The sequence below is a fragment of the Mus musculus genome, chromosome 6, assembly GCF_000001635.26.
Source record: "Mus musculus strain C57BL/6J chromosome 6, GRCm38.p6 C57BL/6J".
In the NCBI taxonomy this organism is placed as follows: domain Eukaryota; kingdom Metazoa; phylum Chordata; class Mammalia; order Rodentia; family Muridae; genus Mus; species Mus musculus.
Genome location: NC_000072.6, coordinates 135,286,803 through 135,303,976, shown reverse-complemented (window position 1 = coordinate 135,303,976; position 17,174 = coordinate 135,286,803). Strand labels below are relative to the sequence as shown.

At 46.3% G+C, this 17,174-nt stretch overlaps 1 long non-coding RNA gene across 1 annotated transcript in view; it reads right to left on the bottom strand.

Moving 5' to 3' along the window:
- The window catches only part of Gm36640, a 34,448-nt gene that overhangs the window by 10,023 nt on the left and 7,251 nt on the right, over positions 1-17,174 (bottom strand). The window contains exons 2-3 of the long non-coding RNA XR_378071.3: positions 14,020-14,124; positions 13,482-13,667 (exon numbers count right to left, since the gene is read on the bottom strand). This is a non-coding gene — a long non-coding RNA (predicted gene, 36640). The remainder of the gene's footprint in view (positions 1-13,481; positions 13,668-14,019; positions 14,125-17,174) is intronic.

Below are 17,174 nucleotides of genomic sequence, written 5' to 3'. Positions count from 1 at the left end.
GGCAGACCTGCCCTGAAGGAAGGAGGACCATGCCACATACCAGGAGCAGCACGGAATAGGAAGGAGAAAGGAGAAAGCAAGTAGAAGATTGGCATTCCCCTTACTCTGTTTCCTGGTCTACCGTGGTATCAGCAGCATCTGCCACACATTCTTACTGCCAGGCCTTGACCTGCTCCATCATGCCTTCCTTATCACGATGGCTGGCACTCTCAAAATGTGAACCAGAGCTACCACTTTACCCTTAAATTGCTTCTTGTCAGGTTTTTTGGTGTTGGCAATGAAAAAAACAGTGCTGAAAATAGACAGAGGACAGTAGGATGGGTAAGTAGATAGAAAGGTGATTAGATAGATAGATAGATAGATAGATAGATAGATAGATAGATAGATAGATAGATAGATAGATAGATAGATGAATGAATGAAAGTAAAACAGAAAGGGAGAGGAGATAGAAAGAATAGCTTGAGGAAACACCATTGGGCAGCAAGATCACTGCAGTAGAAGTTAAATGCCTTCTCGTTTGTGCTGCCACTGGTCCTGATGTCAACCTAGCCTGTAAGATTCTCCTCTTCTCAATTTAGTGATTCTCCGAGTGAGTTAAGCTATCTCGAAGGACCTCTCATCCCAACACTAGTTGTTTCTCCGACTGTGAGAAAGGCCCAGAAGGAGCCCATGGTTGCCTACAACAGGCTTGGCACCTGCCCTCATCTCTTCCTCGTGGGAACCTGATTCTTCATTTGCATGTAAGGCGAGACCTGATAGGTCCTTGCCATGCTAGAAGGACCATGTGACCAAGCACAGAGAGTGACGTAGAAACAAAATCAGCACCAGGACTCCAAAGTCTACACTAAGCCTTGTTATACTGATATTAATACCTCATAGTAATAATACTTGTTAGTGCTACGCTGGTGCCCAAACATGTCAACACACAGAGCTCACTGTTCCAGGGTCAGACATGTGGGCTGGTGTTTTCCATAGATTCTCACTTAATCTGCACAAGCTTTGCAAAAATGGAACTATGTAGCTGCTTCCCAGGGCTAACTGGACATTCGGTCACAGGCAATAGCAAAAGCCAACTTCAACACCCACCCCATGTTGTGAAAGGGGGCACAGTGGAAATTCTGCTGCTGTCAGGAGACCTACAAGGGACTGAAGAGAAGCTGTGAATGCACCGAGATGCATTGTGTCGCTTACAGACGTAAGAATGGGGACACCGGGTAATGTCAGAGAGAGACTAGATACACGTACCACCGATAAGGAGTGCTGACTGACTCCAAGGGTCAGAGGCAAAGCAGACTGAAAAATAGCTCCCCTGAGAAATGGTGAAATAGGTCCCTGACCAGGGAAAGATAAACAGTCTGCCCCGCAGACAGATGGAGGGAGGCAATTGAGCAAGATAAGTAGTCAGAAATTCTTGCCAAGTGTCCCACAGTTTTTCTGTGTTGCTCCATAGTCCTACTACTGTGTGACTTTGAGGGGCGGGCAAGCTGAGGGTGAATTGGGATTTGAGCCTAAGATCTCCTGTCTACTGGGCAAGTTGTCTATCACTGAAGTACCTTCCCAGCCCCCTTTTTTTTTAATTATGAGAGGGAAGGGGTGTATAGGTAATAGGTATGGAATGTATAGCATGTGTTTATGTTCATGTAGGAAGTGCATGTGTACACGTATGTTTAGAGTCTGGAGACCAACAGTGGTCTTTTTCAATCTTAACCTTAGCACTTGGGGGGTGTACCAGGAAACCTGGAGCTCACTGGTTCCTCTAGACTAGCGTGTACGCAAGCCATGAGGACCATCTTGTCACAGCCACTCCAGGACTGGGACTCAGTGCATGCTCCCAGCTCTTTGTATAGGTGCTGGGGGATCTAGATGCTACACAGCAAGTATTGCATTGACTGAACCATCTCTCTAACCCGCTCAGCCCCCTTTTTCCTTTAGGGAGGGGGGAGGGAGGAGACAGTGTCTCACTAAGCTAGCCTTGAGCTCACTTGGTAGTCCAGGATGACTTGGAGAGTTTGATCCTCCTGCCTCAGCCTCTCTGCTAGCTGGGAGAGGCTGGGGGAAGGGGGGGTATGCAACCAGGCTCCTGAGGTTGCTGGGACAGATCTTGTACACAGCTAATTTCCTGGTGTAAATCTCAAAGGGAGTCAGAGAAGTTGAGTGCAGACTCTCTCCATTCCCATGTCTGGGCCCTGACTCAGTGTCTCAGAGACCCATCTTCCCTGGTGCCTGGAACCTTTTTGTTCTACGGGACTTCTGCAATCCCGGTCTTTCCTTCTGCTCTCCCATCCTTGTGTCTTGTTCCTTCCGAATCCCCATCTCCTTTCCCTCATCACTAGGCAATAATAGCAGCAGGAACCAGGAAGTGGCACTGTGCTCAGAGAGGATGTGGAAAGGCGATTCCACAGAAGGAAGAGGATGAGGCACCGGGAAGAAGCCAGACCATCCAAAAGCAGATGATCGAAGGTGCTCTGCCTGGTGCATGTAGCAGATTCAACTACTATTTGCTGCAAGGAAAGAAGGGAGGGGGGAGGGTGTCCTGATTGGCAGATACATCTGATCTGAGGATTTCAAACCTATGCACCACACTCAGGACTGGCCAGCAGCAATGGGGAGTGGGGGGAGGAACTTTTAATAAAGTGAATAAGATGCCGTTGAGGCTGAGGACCCTGGTAGCCTCTCTGCCTCCTTCTACAGCCATTGCTCTCTCCAGTGAGTGGGCCTTCCCCACTTCCTGAACCTGGGCTTCCTAAGACGATCCTCCACCAATGAAGTCACTTTATCCGTCTTCTTCTTCTTCTTCTTCTTCTTCTTCTTCTTCTTCTTCTTCTTCTTCTTCTTCTTCTTCTTCTTCTTCTTCTTCTTCTCCTTCTCCTTCTCCTTCTCCTTCTCCTTCTCCTTCTCCTTCTCCTTCTCCTTCTCCTTCTCCTTCTCCTTCTCCTTCTCCTTCTCCTTCTCCTTCGTCTTCTTCTTCTTCTTCTTCTTCTTCTTCTTCTTCTACTTCTACTTCTACTTCTACTTCTACTTCTTTTTGAGACAGGGTTTCATAGCCCTGGCTGTCCTGGAACTCACTTTGTAGACCAAAAAAAAAAAAAGTCTACAAACTCACTTTGTAGACCAGGCTAGCCTCAAACTCAGAAATCCACCTGCCTCTGCCTCTGCCTCCCGAGTGCTGGGAGTAAAGATGTGTACTACCATGCCCAGCCCATATGCATCTTCTTCTCTTGTTGCCTTTGATTGGAGTTCCCCCGCATTTTATCTGCCTCTGGAATCAAAAGATAAGCTGAAGAGTACTTGTTAAATTCTGTTGTTTGTTCCCTGAGGGCCACTTCCCATTCTTCCACACTTGACCTTGAGAGGCTTTGAACTGAGGTACCCTGGCTTCCCTGCAGTTTAAGCTTTGGGCTACCATGAGCACAGACCACAGAAGTCGAGGATGAACGACTGGAGGGTGGGAAGTAAGAGATCTGCACATTCCTTCCTTCCCACCCCATAGCTGTAGTTTCATAAGATTTAATGGTCATTCCTCTTCTTTCCTGTTTAGCCTGAAAGGTGGTGTTTTCCACCATTGCCTGTGTATTGTCTTTAAAAAAAAAAAAGACTTGGTCCACTCTGCACCCCAGGCTGGCCTAGAACTCGTTGTGTAGATCAGGCTCACCCTATATGGTTTTGTGAAGTTCACTGCACTTCTTGTCATGAGATGACTCACTCTATATTAATCACTTAGTGTGGATGGACAGTGCTCTAGACCTCTACCAGCTTCATGGGATAGTGAACCCTGCATCTCTCTCCATCTTTCTCTCTGGGGCCCTATAGCCCTTCGCTGCAGAACCACTTCCCACCATCTTCTAGCTCCCATCCAATTTTTCTGGGGTCCTACCAAAATCAAATAATATATCTTCAAGTTTAGACTTAGACATCTCTCCTTCAAGCCTAGTTTGGTAGGACATGCCTGTGACGGATGCCAGCAATCAGGAAGCAGAGGCAGGATGATTGCTGCAAATTCAAGGTCATCCTGGTATACAAAGTTAGTTCTAAGCCAGCCAGGGATACACCACTACATTGTAAGGTCTCCAAAAATCTAAGGGAGGGAGGAAGGGAGAAAAGAAGGGAAGGAGGGAGAGGGGGAGGGAAGGAGGGAAGAAAGGAAGGAGGGAGGGGGGAGGAAGAAAGTAGAGAGGGAGAAGAGGAAAGTAGTTCTGTTGCTATATAAATGTGACTTCTAGGAAACACTGGGTCTTACCTCAAGGATGGAGTGGATAAAGTCATTAGAGTGGAAGGAAAGAGTCGGTAAGTCAAGCATCTTGTAAGAACCTGCAGAGGCTAGGAGTGGTGGTACACGCCTTTGATTCTAGCACTCAGGGGGCAGAGGCAGACAGATCTCTGAGTTCAAGGCCAACCTGGTCGGTAGAGTGAGTTCCAGGACAGTCAGAACTACACATAGAACCCCTGTCTCAAGAGAAAAAAAAGGAGGGAGAGAGAGAGAGAGAGAGAGAGAGAGAGAGAGAGAGAGAGAGAGAGAGAGAGAGTTCCTACAGAGTATTGCTCATTGTTTAAGCATAGCATCGCCTTGTGAATGTCTAAAGATACAGTCATGGATGTTGCCTTTGATTGGGGTGAAGGAGGAGAAACTTAGTCACAATCGTGCTTGACTTGAGTCAAGGGTGGTGACTAGCAGGTAATGATGTCATGCGGGCAGTAGAGGGGACAGTGCCCACAGACTAGGAAGAGTCCTGAAAAGAAACAGGATGGTTGAATATTTACACAGAACGGGCCTGTTCCCACCCTTTCCTCTTTCCACTTCAGCCACCATGACTTCCCCTCATGGCTGGCTTCCTCCTGCTCCTCTTCCTCCTCGGTCTCTTTCCTCCCTGCCCTTTCCTCGATCTCCACATTTATTCTATGTAGGTTACAGAGGAAATGCATGCTCACTGTAGTCAGAGAGCATACCGGACACTTCTTGGGTCAGATTCAGAGAGCTACAGGCTGTTTCCTGCGTTTAGGGAACCAGAGAAAGTTCTTTCGGAAGGGCCTTGACATTCATGTGGGCATGATGTGGATGAAATCCAGACAGGCGAGATCCACTCGTGGTGATGGTGAGATCCACTCGTGGAGATGGTCACAAACAATCTGGAGGAGTGCACTCTCCTCTCCTTAGCGCTCCTGCAAGGACTGAGAGTCGGATCATAGTGATTAGATCTTTAGAACAGGGTGAGCGACTTTGCCTGGGATCCTAACAATGATATGGATTGTGCAGGAAAGAAAGATGGGCGTCTCCACCCTCCGATCTCACACAGCACCAGGCTCTTGCTCTTGGCAGTTGTAAGGGAGGTTGCCAGTGGTCCACTGTATTGTCTGTCTTCTCGCCTCTTGACTGAAGAGTTGACATCACCAGAATTCCAGCCAATACTCACAAGCTTCCAAGGCAGTGGCTGGGTACCACTCTCCCATATCATTCTCTCCCTTCTTTCTGTAGCTTAGAATGTGGATGTAATTGCTAGAGATGGTGCAACCTCTCTAGGGGCTATGGGATGAAACCCACACAGACAACAGTGTTAGGACTGAGGTCTGAGGCTCTAAGCAGTTGACTGACTGTACCAGCCCTAAACTGCTTTTCTTGCTTACAGGTGAAGAGAAAACAAATTTCTATCTTGTTTAAAATACTGTTTGTTTAAATGCTGTGTTATATGTGGCCAGATCCATCATAGTATCTTTTCAGGGGCTTTGAGTGTAACAAGTAAGTTATATTGAATAAGTTCTGTAAATTCCACCAATCCTTCATTAATCTCTCTAGAGATATCTAACCATGAAATTCTCTTTCCCTCTTTCTGGGACCTTGAAGACTGCATTTCCATGTTCCCTTAGTGTGTCCACTTCACACTGGATGACAAAATAAAAAAATGGAATGTCACCACTATTTCCAATCCCCATGCAAGGGTTTCTGGGAACAGCCAAACCACGAACTCACTACTGAGCCGAAATACAAGACTGTGTAACCCACGTCCATGGAGAGATTAGGCGGGATTCCACGTCTCCAGGTTCCTTGCTGATGCTTCAGTGGGAAGAGGCTCGGGAAACAGAAGCCTGCCCTTGTCTTTGGCTAGAAAACAGACATGGAAGCCAGCAAGGCACTTTTGAAGAGAGCACATCTGGCCATTTCAGGAAGTAGTTAGAAGGGGAGAGAAGGGAGTGGTTCAAAGAAGGGAGGTTGGGCAGCGGTCCCGATCTCTCTTCTCTGTGCCAGCCGTGTGATGTGCTTCAAGTCCAGCATGGCTTCCACTACCTTCATCCTCCAAGCCAACACAAACTCCAGATCACTCCCTGAATAAGTCTGCCGGCTGCTCCCTGTGTTTAGAAAGCTCAGCCTGCAAGGTGTAGTGCCATACACTTTTAATCCCAGCACAGGGGAAGCAGAGGCTAGCAGATCTCTGAGTTTGTTCTCAGCCTAGTCCACACGATGAATTTCAGACCAGACCAGCCGGGGCTCCACAGTGAGACCCTGTCTCTCAAGTAACTAATTGATGAATTAAACAGAAAAAAAAGTACACCCCCAGCCTGCATCAATTCAAATGACACCTCCATAGTGAAGCCTTCCAGATTTCCTCAGACAGTAACGGCTTTTCTCTCTGTTTCTAAACAACTACATGTTCAAGCAAGCTTCAGGCTAGCATCTTACATGCTTCGAATCTAACTGAAATGAATTTAACTTCAAGTGCTCAGTAAAAAGACAGTTCCAGAAAAGAAGAGAAGCATTCTTATTTCCATTTCTACAGAATACATCTTTTTTTAAAGATTTATTTTATTTATATGAGTACACTGTAGCTGTTTCCAGACACACCAAAAGAGGGCATCAGATCCCTTTACAGATGACTGTGAGCCACCATGTGGTTGCTGGGAATTGAACTCAGGACCTTTGGAAGAGCAGTGAGTTGCTCTTATCCACTGAGCCATCTCTCCAGCCCTACAAAATAATCGTATTCTATTTTTTTAATTTAAAATTTTTAAAATTTAGTTTTATACATTTTTTTAATTTACATAAACTACTTATTTTACTTTCCCCTTCCTTCCCCCAGCCTCTTCCGGTTCTCCTCCATCCAACTGCTTCCATGCCCTACGCCAGCAACCCCAGCACTCCTAATATGAAACAGGAGGATTGTGGTTGAATTCAAGGCCAGCCTGGCTACCTAGTCAGACCCTGTCTTAGGGGTCCAAATAATAACGCCAATAAATAAATACAATTTTAAAAGGCAGTTCTTGCTGAAATTCAGAGGGAAAAGTTATCCAAACTTCACTCATGGGTTTGGAAGAGCAGCCTTCTCGCTATACATGCTGACACTGGACTAAATCCCTGACAGGATGAGGCTCCTCCGCCCAGCCATGTGACGGACTTCTCCTTTTTCTGCCTTAGCCGGAGTGTGCGCATGGTATATTGCGCATGCGTGGGTGGGAGTCCGTGGACCCATAAACAGGCAAGCAGCAAAGGCTGCTCCGCAAGCTCTAGGGATCTGTCCGACTCCTCCCCGCCCCCACCCTCAAGACCGGGTTTACAGGCACAAGGCTAGGTAGGAGAAGGTAAAGCCACTGTCCCCTTTCCACCATCTCAGTCCTCCAACGCCACAGTACCTAGAGCCAGCTCCAGACTCGCCACCAAGGAGTGCTCAGAGCCAGGGAACAGAGCCCGTGCCTGGAGGGGATCCTGAGGAAGTCGTGTCCGTCTTCCTTATAACTGGACGGCTGCCTCCTCGAGGAAAAGCCTGTCCAGCTGTAAGCTTCTGCATATGTCCTTCCTTATTAAGGGGAAATAAAGGAAGAACGGGAAAATAGCCAATCCTTCACTAAGAAAATAAGTAAATATTTATGTTCAGTTGATGGAGAATGTTGACACTCAATGGGCAAAGGAATGCAGGTATGATGCAGCGTTTCTCCCAATTTTAGCATCTGATTAATCACCTTGGATCTGACTATGGGAGAGGTTCCAGGTCAGGGTGGGTAGTTGTGTTTTAATTATGCATTCAAAAGATAAATAAAAAATAGCTAGCAATATCAAAACCATGTCTTGTTATCTGTAAGAGGAGAGTAACGAAGTTGTCTACTTGTCCATCGGTCCGTCTGTCCATCTTACATAACTGAAAGTCTTACGCCAGCGAGGCGAGGTGCTGGCTCTGGGTTGATTTGGGTTCTGTGTCAGCTGTTCTGTTCAATTGACCTCTTGTGCCTGCCGGAAGGTGGCCACGTTCTGACCTCATCCCTGGCATGAGTCAGACGGAGCTCACTGCCCTGAGCCCCCTGGTACCTGACTCAGTCCCCAGCCTGTCTGTAGAAGGTGTGAATACCCCAGAAACCATCTCTCAGCCATGCCTCCGCCCCTTCCACAAAGGCCCCTGGAGGACTCCAGTTCCAGCAACCAGCCCTTCCAGTTGGGCAGAAATTTCCTGTTCTGGCAACCAAGAGGCATTTCATTTTGTTTTATTTTAAATGCTCAGTACATTCCCAGGCAGCTCCACCCTCCTCTCTAATTCCATTAAACCTAGTCCTCTTGGACCTTTATTTTCACACATGAGAAGCCGGAGGGAGGGTGTGGAGAGAAGCTGGCAAGATGAGGCTCGCCCTGTGAGAAGCTGAAGAGAAAATAAAGGGTCGTGTGCCTCCCCATTCTCTGTCTTTCCTTCTGCCTCAAACATGCCACCTCCAGTCACCAAACCCAGTTAAGCCCGTGCCCAGTCTTCCCACTGCAAGAAGCACAGGCTGTATTAACTGAGCTAAAATACATAGTGCTACACACAGGAGCTGGCAATAATTAAAGGGTGAGGCAGACATCTGTGTCTTCAGACAATAACACATGTGCACACTGTTCTTGATTTAAAATTAATAACCATGTCATGCTAATGTAACTGATGCCTTGTTTGTTAGGGCTTGTGGAGAAAGAGCTATTGCGTACTCTAAATTCATGGAGATTATATCTTCTGTTCAAATCTTTTAAGTCTTCTTCATTTTTTTTTATGGAACTCTTTCTAAATATACAGTGTTATTCTCTGCTTTGCTAAGCGAAGTTTAGGCAGCTTAATTCATTACCCTTTGTGAGGACACAACTCTGTACCCAAGGGCCTGGGGGAACGTGCAGGTAGAGTATGCAGGTAGAATATGCAGGTGGGGTGTGAAGGTGGGGTGTGCAGATGGAGTGTGCAGGTGGAGGGTGCAGGTGGAGAGTGCAGGTGGGATGTGCAGGTGGGGTGTGCAGGTGGGGTGTGTAGGTGGAGTATGCAGGTAGAGTATGCAGGTGGGGTGTGCAGGTGGAGGGTACAGGTGGAATAAGCAGGTGAGCATGCACATGAAAGATGCTGGCTCCTACTCTGTTTGTGGAACAAATGTTTATAATATCCAAGATTGAACTTTGGTAAAGAAAATCAACAAGCCCCTGAGTTTGGAGGATCTGGGGTATTCTCTTTGTCTCTTACATTCCTCTTTGTGCTTTTCAACCCTCCTGAATCCTGCCTCACGGTGAAGCTGCTAGCTTCTTGCCATGGTTTCTGAAGTCCTCCACCATTTATTCTAGTTTGCTGAAGATCTGATAAGTGTATCCAGTCAAGCTGGAGTCTGAAGGGCCTCTCCGTGTTTAAGAAGGGCAGAATGCCAACAGAAATGCTTGTCTGGTTTTCTGTTCATTTGTTTTGAGTTTCACGTTGACGTATATTAAGCTAGGTGTGGTGGTATACGCCTCTAATATCAGCACTCCAGAGGCAAGGGGATCTCCGTGAGTTCAAGGGCAGCCTAGTCTACATAGTGAATTCCAAGACAGCCAGGGTTATATTGACAGGACTTGTCTCACAAAAAAAAAGATGGATATTAATTATACATGATAAGAGGTTTCATTAAGATATATTTTCATGTGTATATACATATACATATGTATATATAATATATTTTGGTCATCTCCCACCCTCCTCTCATCCCGATAATCAGTCTCCTTCCTCTTCCCTATCACTCCATATTCTATTTTCATGTCTTCTGATTTTTTTATTAATTTATTATTATCATTATCACTGGTGAACTGTGAGTTTAATTAGGCTTACTTATAGGAGTGGGAGGTGTGGGGGATCATTTTATGATGTAAGATCTCATTCTGTGGTCAGGCTGCCTTGGAACTTACTATGTAACCCAGCTGAGCCTCAAACTCTCAGAAATCCTCCTGCCTCCGTATTCCAAGTGCTGGAGTTACGGGCATGAGCAACCACCAGCCCCAGCTCATTTTTGACGGTCGTGCTGGCCTCCCTAAGAACTTGCTCTTGTCTCTGGTATCTGAGTTGAAGATGACTGAGCCTGCTATAAGCATCTTCCCCAGATAAGCCAACTGTCCTAAGAGGCACAACAGAACTCATATAAATGTGTCCCACAATGGGTAGACTTATCTCACCATGTGTCACCCAGAAAGATGGCTCCTGATGATAGAACCTGACACTTGTAAGACAAAGCCAGCCAGGCAAAGAGAAGCTCAACAATTCTGAAATTACAGGGGTGTGCCTCCCCCAGACTACGCCATGTGTCACACCTACCGGTGCCCTGGGTCTAAGAGTCTTCCCCCTCTGGATCCATGAGTGTCAGTATTTATCGCAGAATCAGTCTAGCAGGGCTGAGTTCCCAGAGTCCCAACAGAGCTTTAAGAATGTGAGACTCTCATCTTTATGCTACAGGGCTTGGAAAACAGATGAACAAACCCATGGAAATTTTGATTTGCATTTTGAGGAGGAAGAAGTGTAAGTAGAAAAAGAGGGGAAAGGGAAGAGGGCAATGGAAAAAAGGAAGACAAACATCACTTGCTTCCTGGCCTACATAAAATCTGTATTGACAAATACAGGGCACAAAAGCTGTGGTGAGACCGTCTGAGGACAGCGACGACACCAGGAGGAGGAGAGTGAGATAGGAGGGTACTGGGCATCAAACATGACCACAGTACAATGATATGCATATATAAAAGTATTGTAAGGAAATTTTTAGATCCTATCATAAGGATACTTTTGTATTATATCATAAGGATATGCATATATAAACGTATTGCAAGGAAACCCATCACTTTGTATATTAACTAATGGTAACAATAAAGACCCCCCTGATGCTTCTAGTTTACCAAGAAGTGATTAGACTGCAGTCATGCATCCCATCAGCCCCAGAGGCTAACATGATAATCCAATCCAGGAGGCAAGTGGGAGGACATGAGGTAGGCTAGCCTTGGATCCAGGACTCCTGCTATTTGGTGAGACCTGAGACCATCTCACACTCGAAGCAAATCCATTAAACTGTGGAAATCATTTTCTTCCCTCTTCCAGGTCTAGGGAGCCAGAGTTCCTTTGTTGACTGGAGTAAGTCAGGGCAGGGCCAGGGGACAGAATTCTTGGGCCTCATGCCTGAGTCAACAAATGCCTCACCGGTGACCTTAGCCAGGCTGCCTGAGCCCTTTCGGGTTCCAATTTGTAGCTATAAAACAACCAATAATTTCAATTCTCTGCTCATGGCACAGGGAGGGGTTTTGCTAGCCCGTGTTTGGAAAGCCTTGCATCTCCAGATGAAAGAACCAAGGAGTTCTGAGCTTTGTTCTTAAAGGAGGTCTTGGTACAGCGGGGTTTTACTGACAATGGCAATGGCTTTTCTAGTTTCCCTTTGGGGAAACAATTCTATAATGTCATTTATCCTCCTCCAGGGCACTGGGTGTATTTAAAAATAGCTTAGATTTTTTTTCTTCTGACTTGGTCCCCATCTCATACAAGATCGACTCAGACTCCTCGAACACTAAGAACAATTCTTAGGCCAGAGAGGTGGCTCAGGAGGTAAGGGTGCTTGCCACCAGGTCTGACAGCCTGCATTCAACCCCATGGCAGAAGGAGCAAGCAGAATCCCACTAATTCTCCTCTGACCTCCACATGCATTGCATGGTATGTTGGCGTGCACACACACACACACACACACACACACACCATAGTAAAAATGTTAAGGAAATTTCTTTATAAAATCCTGAGTTTGTGTGTGTGTGCGTGTGTATGTGTGTGTGTGGGGGGGTGCGTGTGAGTGAGTGTGTGTGTGTGTGTGTGTGTGTGTGTGTGTGAGTGAGTGAGTGATGTAATAGTATATGAAGTACCTGATATAGAGAAACCCATTGTCACTCTTCATAAAAGCCAGCTGTACAAAGAGCTCAGCAAAGAGCAAAGCTTCATCTGGAGATAGAAATTCTCCCATCCAGCAGTTGATAAAGATCTTGTCCTTTAAACATGTGTATATGATAAGGACAGGTATCTGAAGACAACCTTGGGTGTCAATTCTTGCTTTCAGACGGGATCTCTAGTTTGCCCCTGTGTACTTCAGGATAGCTGCCTGTGAGCTTTCAGGGATTCTACTGCCCAGGCTCCTTGGGACGAGAAGCCCATGCTACCACATCCAACTCTAGGTGGGTACAGGGCATCTGAGCTCAGGACCTCACCTTGTACAGCAAGCCCTTTGCCCACTGAGCTATCTCTCTTCTTCTGTGCTGCGGGTAGGGGTAAGGGGGACTAAGACAAGGTCTTTCACTCTGAAGCTCAGTCTGGAACTCCTGACAATCCTCCTGCCTCAGCCTTCGAAGTGCTGGGATTACAGGAGTGAGCCTCTATTCCTGGTGTGTTAGTAATTCTAAAATTATTAGATGTAAATTGGATTTCTCTTAAAGACAGAGTTTCATTGTGTCTCCCTGGATAGTCTGGAACTATGTAAACCAGGCCAACCTCAGAATTACAGAAACCAGCCTGATTCCCCAGTATTAGAGTTTAAGTCATGCACCACCATTTCTGGGCCCTAAGATTTTTGAGGCAGAGTCTTGTAATCCAGATTGGCCTTGCTCTCCCTATGTAACTAAGGATGACCTTGAATACCCAATCCTATAGCCACTATGTCCCATGTGCTGGGGTTACAAATGTGTGCCACTATACCCAGGCAAACAGGGTTTTCCCAAATTGAATTGTGGATTGAATCTAAATTGCCCTTCCTAAGCCTAAAATTTTAGTTTTGAATCTTTGAGGAAAAAAAAATGGTGCTCTGACGTTATTGCTTCTAACAGCTATAGAGGAGTCAAATTGACACACAATTAAAATACTGTTTAACCCCCATAATTTTAATTCATTGAATTCATCCAATCAGCCACGTTCAAAACAATGGCTGTATCCACATCTTCCCACCCTGCTTGCTCTCTGTTGCCCTTCACTGTTTCTAATTCTACCACTGTTAACATTTTCTAGGATCTATCTGATCGATATAAAAGTGTGTGCTAGCCAGACAGTGATGGCTCACACTTGGGGTCCCAGCACTCCAGAGACAGAGGCAGGTGGATCTCTGTGAGTTCAAGGCCAGCCTGGTCTACATGGTGAGTTCCAGGACAGCCATGGCTACACAGAGAAACCCTGTCTGAAAACAAAACAAAGCAAAACAAACAACAAAACAGAAAAAAAAAAAAAAACGTGTGTACTCACTTTGTGTGGCTTGCGTCCCTTGGCGGGGTTCCCTGTGATTTAGCCCCGGTGTTGGGTTGTGACTTGGGGTTCATGCTCCTCAATTCCTTCCCTCTGGGGATTAGTGCTCCATGTGTGGATGGGTCACAGTTGTTCTTCTGATCACCTTTGGAGGGACGTCGTTTGTACAAATGGATGCTTTAATCCCTGTTCGGTGAACACCCAGAAGTATGTGGCGCAGATTTCTCTTTGAGCAGAGAACCTTGCTCTGTGCTGACTCCGACTCTATACTGTTCCAGTACCACCAGCTGTTCCTTACAGATTCAAAGCTATATTTTCTTCCTATTTTCTTATATCATGATAATAAAAAGCACTTTGTTACACAATGCATCTTCTTAAGTTTTCTTGCTCATTGTACCTAAACATACCCCTTAAAGAGCAATTTCTTCCACTGTCTCTGACTTAGCCTAGTGGTCCTAGTTAGTATTCTATTGCTGTGAAGAGACACCATGACTGAAGCAACTTATAAAAGAAAGCATTGAATTGGGCACTCGATTACCGTTTTAGAGGCTGAGTCCATGACCATCATGGCGGGAAGCATAGCAGCAGGCAGGTAGGCAAGCAGTCATGGCACTGTAGCAGTAGCTGAGACTTTACATCTGATCTGAAAAGTGGAGGCACAGAAGGAGACACACAGGGCCTGGTGTTGTCCTTGTACCTCAAAGCCCACCTCCAAGGATACACCTCCTCCAACAAGGCCACACCTCCTAATCCTTGCTAACCAGGTCACCAACTGGGTACCAAACACTCAACTATATGAGCCTATGCCAGTCATTCTTATTCAAAATGCTACATTCTGAGGCTGCACAGGGTTTGCTGTAGACAGGGTCTCACTTCTCTCGGGCTAGCCTCCAACTCACGATGGAGCCAAAGGTTGTATTGAATTGCCAGCCCTCCAAGTGCTGGGATTACACGTGTTCCTCCATCATTTGGTCTTTTTGGTTCTGGGGATCAACCCAAGAATGCCACATGTCTTCTGCTTGCTTCTAAGCAAGCATTTTACCACCCGGGCTCAAGTTTTATCCCTAAAGGAAATATTTTAGATGTGTGTGCAAAAGAACTATGAATTCAATTGTTCTCTTGTTTCTCACGCACCCCAGCTTTTCCTTTTTTTGTCAAGGGCTGCCCACCCCACCTCAGAAGCAAACCAACAAGGTGGAACCAAGACCGTCTATTCGGCTGGGGGAGAGATGGCACTGCTCTCTCCTCTTTCCCCCTCCCATCTGCAGACCCATCACACCAGCTCTTTGCAGGTCGGGTTCCACCAAGAAGATACCAGAACTGTTCATCCAGTTCGCAAGCACTGGGTCACCTTCCCGTGCCACTTACACTCAGAAACAATAAATGGGTTGGGCACTGTTGGTGAAAAGCTGCATTTTGTACTGTTTCTTGTCAAAAATAATCTCATTTAATTGTTGGAGAAGACTTTTAGTGATGGCCAGGTATGGTAGCACATGCCTGTAACCCGGCACTTGAGAGCTGGACTCAGGAGGGTTAGAAGTCCAAAGTAAGCCTCACCTACTCTCTAATTTGGCATCAGGCTGGCTTCATTAGATCCTGTCTCACAAACAATCCTCTTACAAGACCATTAGAATCTTCTCTTCAAAACTCTAGACCTAGGGGGGCTGGAGAGATGGCTCAGGGGTTAAAAGCACTGACGGTGCCTGCAGAGGACCTGGGTTCAATTCCCAGCACCCACATGGCAGCTCAGAATAGCCTGTAACTCCAGTGCCAGGGAATCTATACCCTGTTCTGGACTCTTTGGGCATCAGGCACATACACTGTATACATACATACATACTTCTAGGCACACATACACATAAAATAATCTTAAGGACACACACAGCTGTAGATCTGGTCCTCTCTCTGCTTCCACCCCTGACTTCTCCACCCTGCTGGCTGCCTTCTCTACACTCCCCACTTCCTGTGCATTTTAGAAACATTTTCAGTCAAAAGCTACAGCGCAAAATTCTAAAGAGACTTTGGCTTTGAGACAGCTAGCTTCTCGTTGCTAGCAATTAAATTTTATGAACTCCACCATGTAATATAATTTCATTTGAATTTTTAAAATTAAAAATAGAATTATCAAGGCAAGTAGGGGGAAATAGAATTTTGAAAATACTACTAAGCAGGAGAAAGTCTTCATAAAGAAGATACAAAACCTAGGATTCATAGAGAAAATTGCCAGGTTGGGGGCAGGTGAGATGGCTCACTGGACAAAGATGCTTGCTGCCAAGCAGAGAATTTAAATTCAATCTGTTGGTTCCACATAGTAAAAGGAAAGAATCAATTTGCACAAGTGGTCCTCTGACATCCACACATGGGCAAGGAACACACACACACACACACATACACCTCCTCAGAACTATAAAAAGTAAAAACTAACAAGTTTAACTGTTTTTTTAAAAAGGAAAAAATTCTCTCTTGGAATTAACACAAATTTTAAAATCTCAACAATACTCACACAGAGACATGGCAAAAATATGTATGTAAATGTATGTGTTGTTCTATTCCTTAAAATACAAAAAGAAAGGAAAGAGGCAGGTGGTAATATGGCTCAGCGGTCAGTGTTTGCCGGGCAACCATGAGGAGCTGAGTTCAGAGTTCCTCATAGAAAGTCAGGTGTGTGTCGCCATCTTGGTTCCGGGACTCAGCAGAATTTAGGAAATTAGTCTGAACAGGTTAGAGGGTGCACCAGAGAACCGGACAGCTTCTGGGACGGGCGGAAGCACAGAGCCGCTGAGGCAGCAGCCTGGGCGGGCCGCAGATAACCGGCCACCATCCGGACCAGAGGACAGGTGTCCGCCTGGCTTGGGAGGCGACCTCAGCCTCAGCAGCAGCGGTCGCCATCTTGGTTCCGGGACTCAGCAGAATTTAGGAAATTAGTCTGAACAGGTTAGAGGGTGCGCCAGAGAACTGGACAGCTTCTGGGACGGGCAGAAGCACAGAGCCGCTGAGGCTGCAGCCTGGGCGGGCCGCAGATAACCGGCCACCATCCGGACCAGAGGACAGGTGTCCGCCTGGCTCGGGAGACGGCCTCGGCCTCAGGAGCAGCGGTCACCATCTTGGTTCCAGGACTCCCTGGAACTTAGGATTTTAGTCTGCACAGGTGAGAGTCTGCACCACAGAAGCTGACAGCTTCTGGGAACTGCCAAAGCAACACAGCTTCTGAGAGAGGCCCTGTTTTGGGCCTTCTTCTTCGACCAGGAGGAGGTCCAAAAACAAGATATCTGCGCACCTTCCCTGTAAGAGAGCTTGCCAGCAGAGAGTGCTCTGAGCACTGAAACTCAGAGGAGAGAATCTGTCTCCCAGGTCTGCTGAGAGACGGTAACAGAATCACCAGAAGAACAATCTCTAAACAGAGTCAACTATAACTACTAACTCCAGAGATTACCAGATGGCGAAAGGTAAACGTAGGAATCCTACTAACAGGAACCAAGACCACTCACCATCATCAGAACCCAGTACTCCCACTTCGCCCAGTCCAGGGCACCCCAACACACCCGAAAACCTAGACCTAGATTTAAAAGCATATCTCATGATGATGGTAGAGGACATCAAGAAGGACTTTAATAAATCACTTAAAGAAATACAGGAGAACACTGCTAAAGAGTTACAAGTCCTTAAAGAAAAACAGGAAAACACAATCAAACA